The sequence below is a fragment of the Hipposideros armiger genome, unplaced genomic scaffold, assembly GCF_001890085.2.
Source record: "Hipposideros armiger isolate ML-2016 unplaced genomic scaffold, ASM189008v1 scaffold_114, whole genome shotgun sequence".
Taxonomy (NCBI): Eukaryota; Metazoa; Chordata; class Mammalia; order Chiroptera; family Hipposideridae; genus Hipposideros; species Hipposideros armiger.
This window is the reverse complement of record NW_017731464.1, coordinates 322,724-336,379: the sequence shown is the minus strand read 5'-3', so window position 1 is coordinate 336,379 and position 13,656 is coordinate 322,724. Positions and strand designations below refer to the sequence as shown.

General features: G+C 38.1%; 1 protein-coding gene and 1 pseudogene across 1 annotated transcript in view; one reads left to right on the top strand and one right to left on the bottom strand.

The window, feature by feature from the left end:
• The window catches only part of EXOC6B (exocyst complex component 6B), a 629,444-nt gene that overhangs the window by 590,632 nt on the left and 25,156 nt on the right, over positions 1-13,656 (bottom strand). The gene's annotated exons all lie outside the window — the stretch shown is intronic.
• On the top strand, positions 4,647-5,784 carry LOC109385402 (60S ribosomal protein L9-like; annotated as a pseudogene).

The following is a 13,656-nucleotide window of genomic DNA, read 5'->3' as shown; positions in this document are numbered from 1 at the left end:
ACTAGATCAAAATAACTGCTGAAACAATATTTCATTTGATTCAAGTTCTAGATCAACTGAATCTCCTACCTATCTATCTATCATCCAGCTTCAGTAATTATCAGCATGTGGAGAATTTTGTTCCATCCCTACCCCCAACAGATAAAAATTAACCATTCACAAAAAAAGGAAGATACAACTAATTTCACTTCCCATATTTCTAATATTTTGTGAATAGTTGTTTTCCTTGAAAAGTATCTGACGTTACAAAAATAGTACTCAACCATGATTTTACAATTTAAGAATCTGAGTGCACTGCCAAAGAAAGTCCCGATAAACCATGTTCTTCTAATTGTATCTTTTATATCCCTTAAGACTAATATAGTAATTGGCATAGTAGATATTTAACAAAGGTTTATAAACCAAAAAAAGAAAACCTATACAGACAGTAAATTTAGCCATTTCCATCCCAAAAATTTACCTGTCAGAAAAGACAACACAAAGGTTGAAAATCCATTTTGTATAACTCTGTAGAGCAAAAAAAAATAATTATATCTGATGTTTATAACTCTTAAGCTTTGTTTATCACAAACTCATATTCACCTTACCTAAATTCAAACTGGAAAAGTACATGAAAGCTGAATACCTTTTTTTAAAAAGTTAAACTCATATCTATAACATAGTGACTTAAAATAGCAACATGCTAGATATTTTAATCACTAATCAAAATACACTAGTTAGAAAGCCAAACTGCTAAATACCACACATTTATGAGACACGGAAGCAGGTTCTAACACTCAAGAAGAAAAGGCAGTATATGTTCTCACTTTCCATTTTCACAGATTTGTCATGGGTTCCCATAAACCACAACAAATTCCAACATTTCAGTAAGTAGTAACTAAATATTTCTTATAATATGTATTTTGGTTTTAAGCTTTAAAGACTGAGCCACAAAAGATAAGGAACACAGGCTAAATCAATACCGTGATATTCGTGAAAACACGTAGATGATGATCTGTATCACGCACATACACAGTAGTCACAAAGTTCACTGAGAGCCCAGTAACATAAAAGCCTATGCAACTGATAGGAGTACATGGTCAAAAAATAGACAACAAGCAAAAAAAAAAAAAAATCACTGAAAAGACGGTTTGACTTTTATTTAAAGGTTTCCTTTTACACCCTAAAGTTTCAGGATATTTTTAGTTACTTAACTGGTTACCAGATGACTCCTAAAGCACAATGTTGACTGACTGTACCCTGCAATAAAGGCGCTTTTCAGAAACTTTCGACAAAACTTGAATGAAGGACAAATAATGCAGTTGTCACCTGAGAAGTTCCTTTCTGTATCATGAATATAAGGATGTGTCTGGGACAGTGCTGTGAGGCTCACCAAGATTAAATAATCTATGATGAAATTTGAAGAGGTAGAGCTAAGGGCTCTCTATTGACCCCAGAACCATTAGAATTTTTATTTGCTCCAAGGAGAGTCAAGTTAGTCTCTAGAGAAAACATTTTCTACCATAAGACTGGAGAAAGGAAGTTGCTATCTTTAAAGCATTTCAGTTTACAGGCAAAGCTTAGGCACTCTTAGTGGAAGTGTTAATTCATACTACCTTTCTGGAAAGCAATTTGGCAATTTGTATCAAAATTTTAAATGTACATCTCCTCTGACCTAGGAATTTCATGAAATTCATAATAAAATGATTAAATATATGTTCAAAGATGTAGTATAAGAACTTGTAACTGCTAGAAAATTGGAAACAGTCTAAATGTTTACCATGATCATTTAATAAATTGTGCAATCTATATAATGGAACACTAATTTGATATATATGTGTCTACTATATATTAATTTTAGAAGTAGGTTACAACAAAATATCAGCTATAAATGGAAACATTTTACATTATAAATTTATATAAATGCATAGAAAACCATCTGAATGAAGCTTACCAAAATCAGTTTATTGTATTAATAATGGGATTTTAAGTAATTTTTATCTTTAAGCTTTTCTTTGTGGTTTAACTTTTTTATTATATATACATTATTTTCAAAATCAGAAAGAAAAAAAATCCGTTTTCATCTTGGAAAAAAAGAATCCTTAGATTCTGATTGCTTTCTCAAAGATCTGACCCTACTTCCTTTCATGCCAGGTTGTTAAGTACTATAAATTTAGGGAAGAATAAGATAATTTTATCTGAGAAAGATGATTCTCAAAGTGTGACCCAAACCAGCAGAATCAGCATCACCTGAAACTAGTTAGAAATGCAAATTCTCAGGTCCTACTCCTAATCTACTGAATTAGAAACTCTGGGGGTGGAGCCCACAGTCTGTATTAACAAATCATCCGGGTGATTCTGACCCACGCTCCAATATGAGAACCACTGTTTAATTAAGATGAACTCAAAACCTGCTGATCTGAAAGGCCAATTTCAACTCCTCTTGGTATCGTTAGTGCCACATAAATCCAAACAAATGTAGGCGATGTCCCCACCAGGAGAGCCAGCTTACTGATACACTTTGGGGGGGAAAAACTCAAAAATATTCAAAATGCCAAAAATAAAGCAGCAACCCCACCAGAACTGTGACTAATCTTGATGCTAAAAGGGCACATAACAAAACTTCCAAACCCAACTTTAGAAACAACAGCTCTAGATGGTGAACACTATGAAAAGCCTGGTGCTACCCAGGGCAACCTTCTGGAAACTCTGAGCAATAACAAATGAACTTGGAATCCCAGCTGACCACAGAATGAAAGAATCACAACTGAGTAATGCCCAAATCTCTGGCAAAGATGTGAGATTTATTCAACATACAATGGAGCTATTAACAGGATCCAAGCATTAAGTCATCTCAACATTGCAAGAATATCCATAGTAAGGCCTCAGAATTGCTAAACTGTGAACAAACTAAACACATCAAAGATTAAAGTCCAAAACACCCTCATAGTAAATTCACTTCAGGGCTCATTTCTTCAGGAAAAGGAAAAATAATGCTGTCAGTATTAACATAGGGAAAATGTAGCAGCAATAACAAATACAGGAAACAGAGGGTAAATAAATACATGGACAGTGCACTTAAAATTATTGCATCTATAAATACAACTTAAAACAGTTTTCATGTAGTTTTGTAAGAAGTGTTTTAATACTTAAAAATAGAGTCTACACCCACCCATATGGATCTTTCCTTTCTTCAAGATACTTGCCTGTCATCTGCTGGAAAGCCGTCCTAACGCATCCACAAACCTACATTATCTACACTATAAATAGCCCAGCTAGGTACTATGTAACCTGCACAACTGTACAAGCAACCACACTTAGGAATGAACCTAGTTCAGACCTAACCTGCACCCCCTGTGAATTAGAAATCTTTAAGACATCCAACTATAAAGTTCACAGAGGTTAGGCTGACAGGAGCCTCCCAGCTACGTACATCACCTATAACCTCATCTTTCCAAGTAACTAATGATAAAGAGTTCTGGGGTCCCAGCTTCAGGCAGATAAAGAACAGCAGGTTGTCGCTGGCCCTTGGCTTTCCATCAAACAGGATGGTGCTGCTTTGACTATGGATTCTAGTATAGAGGAAAGCAAACCTAGAGAAATTTGCTGCAGACTCATTGTCTTCATTTACTTCCGTGTCAATTTCATTTTATTTACTTGTTTTTTAATAGGTCTGGTTGCCTATTTTGTTTGTTATATCTCTGAGAAGAACACCATGATAGACAAGGGTCTGATGCAGTCCATCCTATAGCCACAGACAAATGAGTGGTCTGATTACTAGCAAATTACTTTAGTGACACATCCTGACTTGAACGAAATCGTCTTTAAAATTTTTATTTAATCAACAGAACCTAACAGAGAAAAATGGTAGCACCAGAAATAAATCTGCTCAGGTATATGGCAACCTGGATTTTGCAGCCTGTCTTCACTTCTGGACCAAACAGATGATCCTTTTTCCTCCATTTAACTCTTTAAAACTTATTGCAGAGGCCATCCCCATGCATAATTGGCCTTAGCAGACTAGCAAGCTTAATAAAACAAGGAGGATCAAGGGAATTTCAATGTCTTTCAAATAACTTGCTTTCATGAAATGAAACCTTTACATCTCTGCCTTACGTATGTTGAGAAATTTCTCTGATTCACCTACCAACAAACTGTTGCAACTTAGTGATTCTAAGCAACATGAGACTTGTCCTCTTCCTTTGTCAAACACTGCAAGGTAGAAAAAACTAAAACTCCTGACCAAGTTCGTATAGTGACATGGGAAATAAAACAGCAAAAAGGACACCTGAATTTTTTTTAGAATTAATTTATTATAAACTTCTGACTTTTTAATAAGTCTGGTTAACAAGAACAAATTCTGGGTCAATGACAGTTTAAATCCGGTATACCTTTGGGAGGCTGTTTTCCCAGCTTTATAAACTGCCAGAACTCTGCACATTGAAAAGAGGCCACTTTCAAAGTACTGGACAGAGGCCCCCATACTGTACAACTGATTTAAAATTTCCAACTGAATAAAGCCCTTAGAAAGATTTTCTCCAGAATTATTCAAGAACCACTTTGCCAATTTACTACTCCAGAGGAATGGTCTTTTCTGACCAGAGAAGAGCCTGAGTCGTTATTCTAAAGGAAAACATTTTGCGCTCTTTGCTGCATCTACTGTGAGGATGGGGACCATTCTCAGCAATCAGTCTGTGGACATTCCAGAAAATGTGGACATCACTCTGAAGGAACGTACAGTTATTAGGAATCACAAGAGAGGCACCCTGCGGAGGGATTTCAATCACATCAATGTAGAGCTCAGTCTCCTTGGAAAGAAAAAGAAGAGGCTCCAGGTTGACAGATGGTGGGGAAATAGAAAGAACTGTCTACTGTTCGCTCTATCTGTAGTCACATACAGAACATGATCAAGGGTGTTACACTGGGCTTCCGTTACAAGGTGAGGTCTGTGTGTGGGGTAGGACAACTAAGTTCACGAAGTCATCCTAGAAAAAGTGCTACATACCTCAATGCTGAATATCACTATGGTCACCTTTAAAGTACTCCCCCTGTGAAGCTATGCACTGATGCCAGCGCCTAACCCACCCTTCAAAGCAATTCTGGAACTCTTTTTCTGAAATGGCCACCAGAGCTGTCATCGTATTACCCTTGATGTCTTGAATGTCATCAAAATGTCTTCCTTTCAATATTTCCTTTATCTTCGGGTAAAGAAAGAAGTCATTGGGGGCCAGATCAGGTGAGTAGGGAGGATGTTCCAATGCAGTTATTTGTTTACTGGCTAAAAACTCTCTCACAGACAGTGCCTTGTGAGCTGGTGGATTGTTGTGATGCAAGAGCCATGAATTGCTGGCAAAAAGTTCAGGTCATCTAACTTTTTCAAGCAGCCTTTTCAGTACTTCCAAATAGTAAACTTGGTTAACTGTTTGTCCATTTGGTACAAATTCATAATGAACAATCCCTCTGATATCAAAAAAGGTGAGCAACAAGTTCGCAAACTTAAGTTGTCAGACCTCGTATGCTCACTTCCCCATCAATGTCATTATTCAGAATGGTTCTCTTATTGAAGTCTGAAATTTCTTGGGTGAAAAATACATCTGCAAGGTACAGATGGGGTCTGGTGTTGCTTGTTCAGTATCTCAAGCCCAGAAAGATGAGTTAATTCTTGAAGGAAATGATATTTAACTTGTATCAAATTCAGCTGCTTTGATTCAACAAGCCACAACAGTTAAAAACAAGGCTATCAGAAAATTTTTGGAAGGTATCTATGTTTCTGAGGAAGGAACAGTTCAGCAGGCTGATGAGTAAGATCTAAGCTGTCCAGCTACAGAATTGCCAATATGTCGAGTGATTCCTCAGTCTTATTTGTGATATTTTGAAAATGCAATAAAAGTCAAGTATTGGGGGGGTAAAAAAGGAAAAAACATTTTGCTCATCCTCAATAAAAAATACTGTACCTTATTAAATAATCCATTACAATTATAGGCCAGCATCCTCAATAAGTGCAATCTTGGGTTTTTCCAGTCAACATTATACAAATGTGAGGCACAGCTATTTTAATATTGATCATAAGAAATAATAAGAATATCAACTGTATGATGGTGTGATTATTGATGTTTACTCAGCTTAAGACTGAGTAAAAATTTTATGAGCTCAAACAAAAATGTCCTTTCCTGATATTTAGGGCCTATTCCTTAAAAGTGGCACAGGACGTGGGAACTGTAGGTAAAGTCTTCTGAAAAAAATCAGATGACAAGTTTCAGTGAGACAAACAAGAATTTTTGTTGTTTAGGATTTGATAACTCTTTGAGTTGAGCTGAATGTATGCCTTTCTTCTCCTCCTCTGTCCCTCCTCACCACTACCCCCCAGAGAATAGAAACAAAAGCTGTATCTTATATGCTGATTATATATGATTTTAAGTGTGACCTTAGAAAACTGACCTGGGTGTCTAACTATTGCCAAAAAGAATAATTTCAGACCAACTACAGGGAATCCTTTATTTACTCAATAAATATGTCCCTGGGAACCTATGTAATAAAGCAAATATTTGTAAATCAATGCTGAATTTTCCAAAGTTATACAGAAGATGCTCAAGTGTTTAAGAATGAAATGATATGATGTCTAGCATTTACTTCAAAATCAGCCAAAGTAGGCATGGGGGAAGGGGTAGGTAGTGAATTCGATGAAACAAGGCTTACTGTGCATTTAACTGTTAAGGCTGTGAGAAGGATACACAGACATTTATTATATTATTTTCTTGATTTCTGTATGTTTCAAATTTTCTACAGTAAACTAATTTGGAAAGAAAAAAGAATGGAGTGGGAATTAGCAGCATAAAACAAGGGAAGGGGAGAAAAAGACCGAGACAAAATTGAAAGCTGTTTTGAGAACAGAAAAAGCACTAATTTTCCTTTTCTTCCATGGTGGGAAATCAATACTGCCTAAAATTGAATGTGAGGGTTTTTATTTTTTTTAAGATTTAAATAATACTGGTAAGCAGCCAAATTCCAAATTGCCCAAAATATGGAGTATAAAACCTCAGAAAAATATAGAACGCTTCACAAATTTGTGTGTCATCCTTGTGTAGAGGCCATGCTAATCTTCTCTGTATCATTCCAATTTTAGTATATGCGCTGCTGAAGCAAGCACAAATGTGAGGTTTGATTTTTTTTCATCACAAATATAGAAACTGACTTTTTACCTTCTTAAGTTTAAGCAATCTTTAAAAAATGAACATCATTTGTGATGAAAAAACATTTACCTGAAATTCGGTAATTCCATGCTTCATTTCAGTTTCCTCTTTAAGTAAGATTAAATTTAATACTTTTTCATGGAAATGCCTTTATAACATATCCAATTTTAATAGAAATACCATTATAGTATATCCAACATCCAATTTTTTATGGAAATTATTTCCTTCTGTTCACCCTATTTGTATTTTTGTGTGAAGCGATGTTGATCTGGGATTATGATCACCTCAAGTTAGTAATGGTTATTTCCCAAAAGCAGATGTAGGGCTTATATATATTTGTAACATTTTTATAGTCATCCATTCTGCTTGATTTTATTTTTTCTAATGAGCATACACCACACTTATAAAAAGAAAAATAATTTGAAAATTAAATGGCATATAATAGTACTTCCACTCTGAGAAGATAAAGCATAGTTTTTCCTATTCCTCCCACTAAGTATAACTGAAAACTCTAGACATGTTTTTTGAAAACTCAGAAAAAAAATTTTGAAAGGTGCAAAGCAGAAAGCAGACTGGCTTGGGACCTTGGGACCAAAGGAACAAACACGGTGGTCAGTTTCCTGGGTTTTCTCTTTACCTCATATCCCAGACTTGGAACTCAAGAGACTGGAGACCAAGAAACACAAACAGGTGCAAAAAAAAAAAAAAAAAGCCCTAACAAAAGCCTGCTGTCTCTCTAGACAAAAGATGACAAAAGGGGTAGCCTACCACAAGAGAAAACATTTACACAATCACCACTGTATGCCAGACAAACACCACAGAAAAAAACCTGTGGCCCCACCCACACTCACACCAAGACAGGTGGAGAGGGAGCCAAGACTTCCACCCCACAAGGTAATCACAAAATGCCCAACACCCTGGTCAGGGTTTCAGAGAAGGCCAAGAAGGGGACTGGGACTTTCATCCCCGCCAGGTGATCACAACCCCCTCTCCCACACCGTGGTGTCAGCAGAGACCATGTATGGAGCCAGAACTCCAATCTGCAGCAATAATGGGGAGCCCCTCTCAGGTGTCAGCACAGCCCCAGTGGGGAACAGGGACATCTCCTCCAGCTAGCAGTAGTGGAGCAATAACCCGCATCTTCTCCTGCCAGGGCAGTGGCAAAGAAAGCTAGCTCAAGGAGTAGGTTTAAATGAGAGCCTGAGTCTCACAACAATATGAAACTACAGGTTTCAAAAAGTCATTCTTCAGACCAAGAACCAGGAAGCTGTCAAACGAAATGAAAAAAGACAATCACTAGATGCCAAAACTGAGATGCCAAAGACGTGACAAAAATGGTTCAACAATTATGAACACACTTGAAACAAAAACACTGAGTGCCTCAACAAAGAAATACAGAAGAAGACTACCAAATGAAGTGTTTAGACCTGAAAAATACAGTAACTGTAATAATAAAAAACTCACTAATGGACTCAAGGGCAGAATGGAAGGAACACAGGAAAGACATAACAATAGAAATTATATTATCTGAACATGAGAAAATAAACTGGAAGGCATGAAGAGCACCTCCGGAGCTGCTGGACAATGACAGAAGATCTACCATTAATGTCACCAGAGTCCCAGAATAAGAGTAGAAAGAGGGTAGGGTGACAAAGTACTTAAACAGATAATGAATCAAAACTTCCCAAATTTGGCATGGGGCATAAACCTACAAACTCAAGAACCTCGGCAAACCCCAACAAAACAAACCCAAAGAAATCCATGCCAAGACACATTGTAATTAAACTCCTGAAAACTAAAGACAAAGAAAAAATCTTGCAAGTAGCCAGAGAAAAAATGACACCTTTTCTACAGGGAAAAATAACTTGAATAACAGCAAATTTCTCATCAGAAACCACATAGGCCACAAAGAAGTGGCAAAACACTTGGGAGTTCTGAAAGAAAAGAACTGCCAAACCAGAGTCCTACACCCACCAGAAATAATCGTTCATGAATGAAGGAGAAAGACATTCTCATGTGAAGGAAAACGAGCCTGTTCTCATGTAAAGAGAATTTGCTGCCACCAGGCCTACTCTAAAAAAATGGCTATAGGAAACTCTTTAGACAGAAAGGAAATTTTTTTTTTAAAGGAATCTTGGAACATCAGACAGGAAAAAAGAACACAGTAAGCAAAAATATGGGTAAATACAATAGGTTTTACTTCTCTTCAGTTTTCTAAATTAGGTTTGCTGCTTGAAGCAAAAATTGAAACACTCGTGGTTCTAAACGTTTGTAGAGAAAATTCTTAAGATAGCTATATTTAAAATAGGGGAGGATAAAGGGACATAAAAGGAAGTAAGACTACATACTTCACTCAAACTGGTAAAATGATGACACTAGTAAACTGTGATAAGTCATATATTAAATAATGTTAACACCTAAAGAAACCACCAAAAAAGCTACACAAAAAGATAAACTCAAAAACACTATAGATAAATCAAAATGGAGTTCTAAAAACATGTTCCAATAATTCCAAGGAAGGCATGAGAAAGAAAACAAAGAAACAAAAAAGGAGAGAATAAACAGAAAACAAATAAAAAACCAGAGTTAAGCCTTAGCGTATCAATAATTACATTAAATGTAAATGTTCTAAATAAGCCAGACAGGGATTGACAGAGCAGATTAAAAACACAACTATATGCATGCTATCAACAAGCAATTTACTTCAAATATAATGATGTAGGCAGGTCAAAAATAAAAGGATGGAAAATGATAAATCATACACACATTAATCAAAGAAAAGTAGGAGTAACTATATTATCATCATATGAATTAGATTTCATAGCAAAGAATATTACCAGAGACAGAGGTTATTATATAATGAAATGCTCAATCAACTAAGAAGATACAGCAATCCTAAATGTGTCTGTACCAAACAACAAAGCTGCTAAATATCTGAAGCAAAAACTGACAGATCTCAAAGGAGAAACAGGCAATTAATTCCACAATTACACTTAGAGACTTCAACAACCCCTCTATCAACAATTGAGAAAAAAGACAGAAAATCAGCAAGCATAAAGAACACAAGAATAGCACCAATCAATGGAATTTAATCAACATTTGCAAAACACTCTACCCAAATACAGCAGAATACACATTCTTTTCAAGTGTCCACAGAAAGACCATATTGTGGGCCACAAAACAAACCTCAAATTCAAAAGAACTGAAATCAGGGGGAGAGATGGAGAAAATGGCGGCGGTGAGGAGGGCTTCCTGAGTTCTCCTCCAGAGGTCGCAGCAGTTTGGGCAGTTGGAGCTCACAAACAGACCTCTACCGAGCATGCCAAGCAGCGAGGGGACTCCCACGCCAAGTGCTTGAAGGAGGACAGACCAGGGGAGTGGGGGAAGAGGGAGGCGAGACACGTGGAGGTACAGCCCGCACCCGCTGCATTTAAGAACCAGGGTCTCAGAGAGCAGATTGGAGAGAGTTCCCCGCGGCTTGCTCCCCGCACTAAGACAGAATCCTCAGGCCGGGCGAGTAGGGGAACAAAGAGAAGAGGCGGGCGAGCAGAAACGCAATCTGTCAGCGCCCACAGCTGCGGAGCTATAGAAACCAGGACACTGCGGAGGCGTTTGCAGCATCAGGGCGGGCTCAGCCTGTAGGCCAACATTACCCCCCCCCCCAGTGAAGCAGGAGCCCCAGGGCTCGCGCACTCTGAGACAAAAACCTCAAACCGGTGGAGCAGGAGAAGAGGGAAACTAGAAGCATGGAGACGCAGCCCACACTGGCAGCTGTGGAGACACGAGCTGCAGCACTAGGGTGGGCTCCTGGAGCGCAGCAGGGGCTCTGCTGGAGCGGCTGAGCTCGAAACCAAGAGGGGGCTTTTTTTTTTTTTTTATTCCCCACTCTTTTTTTCTTGGACAGAAAAAAACAAAAAGGAAAAAAACTGCATAGATAAAAGCCCACTCCCACCCTCCCTCAGAAACCTTGGCTCCTGCCTTGCCAGAGCCTTAGGCTGACCCCCAAAGAGAGGAGTAGGGTCAGATTACAGAGGTGCTCCTATGCCCAGGGGGTTGAGAAACTCCGCATGTGAACAGGCTACAGGAGTGTGCGCCTAAACACATCGACCCTGCCCCCACCTCTCCTGTGAGGCTCCAGAGGCCCAGCAACTTCAGTGCTGTGTCACTCAGACCTCCCGGGCAGGTGGCTTCTAGCAGCTCTGAAATCTCTACTCCCCGGCAACAGCCACAGTGGAAAGAGTGCCCAAAGACACACAACCAGCCCTCTGGCTGCGCAGAACTCAGAGTGCCTCTGGGCAGGTGGGAGCAGAAACAGCATTGACTTTGTAAAAAACTAGAATCACACCTCATAACCCCACTCACCTAAAATAGACCTGCATTACCAGGGTCACTCTATAGGCACCAGGCAGTGGGCTCTGCCCCCACAAGATGCACAGGAGTTTGTGTACAGCAGAGGAAAACCTGGGGGAGAGCATGGCGGACTTCAGCCAAGATTGGCACTGGTTGTTTCTTGTTTTTTCTCTTTTTTTTGTTTTTGTTACTTTGTATGTTTTTATTTTTGGTTTTTTTTAGTGTGTTATAGTGCTGTTGTTAATTGGGTTCTTTTAGATGTTTTGGGGGGTTTTTCGTTGGTTGCTTGTGTTGACTGTTTTTGGTTTTTTTCTATTTCATTATTATTTTTAGTTTTTAATATAGGCATATAGAAAGGAGCATATACGTGGATATATATGTCCATATATATGGGCTGGAGATATATATATTATATATACTATATATAATATATATATATATATAATATATATATATATATATTATATATAGTATATATAATATATATATTATTATATATTATATATATGTATACATACACACACACACATACATACATACACAACACACATATTTTTTCTTTTTCTTCTTTTTTCTCTCTCTTTCCTTCTTTCTTCTCAACCCTCTCTCTGTCCCTTCTTTTCTGCTCTCTTGTCACTTTTCCTCCTTCTTTCCATTTTTTTGGCAATTTTTTTGGGGGGGAGGTGTTGCTATTTTGTTTCTCGAGTTTACTTTTTATGTTACTATATCTTTATTTTGTTTTGTTACTTGTTCCTTGTTTGTTTTTTTTCATTGTTTTGTTTCTGTTGATTTGTTTTTTTCCTTTTGAATGCTTGATACTTCTATACATGTAGAGTGTAGGCTGATGGTTGTTTTGCACATCTGAGAGTATATGGTTACCTTTGGTGGATGTTGTGGTTATGCTTGTTGATCTGTTTAGCTCTAAAACCCGCTCTGCAGCAGGGCGCAGCCAAAGAGGCACAAGAATCATCACACACAGAGACCAACTTTAGATAAAACCAGAGCATTACGGGGTCTGACCTACAAGAGTCACACGCAAAGGGAAATCGCTACAGGCACAAGAGCCCATAGTGGCCAAGCCTCATCAGAGGGGTTAACCCTCACACAGCAGCTCATAAACTGTGGACACAGCTAATCCTCACAGCTAGTCAGCCTGGAAGTCAATCCCACCTACCAACAAGCCAAAAGCAATCAAAACACGACCTCAACAGGAAAAGTCACATAACACAAGGAACACCTCTGGTACACACACACAGGAGAAAAGGGAGTCTAAGTAATTCAAGTATAAAGGACACATACCACATAAGTCCACCCAGAAAAGACTGAAGAGACCTAGGGGATCTACCTATTACACCGAAGCAAACACAAAGAGTAAGCCAGAATGGGGAAACAAAGAAACACAGCCCAAATAAAAGAACAGAAGAAACCTCCTGAATCATTGGAATTAGAGGAAATAGAGGTAAACAACCTATCAGACACAGAGTTCAGAACACTGATTATTAGAATGTTCAAGGAAATTAATGAGAATTTAAAGAAGAATAGGGAAATCATGAAAAACAACCAGCTAGAATTAAAGAATACAATTACTGAATTAAATAACAATTCGATGGAATTACTAACAGACTGGATGAAGCAGAGGATCGAATCTGTGACTTAGAAGACAAGATAGCAGAGATCATCCAAGCAGAGCAACAAAAAGAAAAAATTATAAAAAACACTGAAAATAGCTTAAGAGAGCTGGGCGACAACATCAAACGCAACAACATGCGTATCACAGGAATGAATACCAGAAGGAGAAGAGAGGGAGCAAAACTTCCTAAAATCTTCCCTAACCTGACAAAAGAAATTGACATATAAGCACAGGAGATGCAGAGAGTTCCAACCAGGATGATACCAAACAGGCCCACACCCAAGACACATTACAGTGAAAATGGCAAGGGTTAAAAACAAAGACAGAATCCTAAAAGCAGCAAGGGACAGGCAGCAAGTTACTTACAAGGGCACTCCCATAAGATTATCAGCCAACTTTTCTACAGAAACTCTTCAGGCCAGAAGGGAGTGGCAGGAGGTCTTCAAAGTGATGAAAAACAAAGGCTTACAACCTAGATTGCTTTATCCAGCAAGGTTATCATTTAAA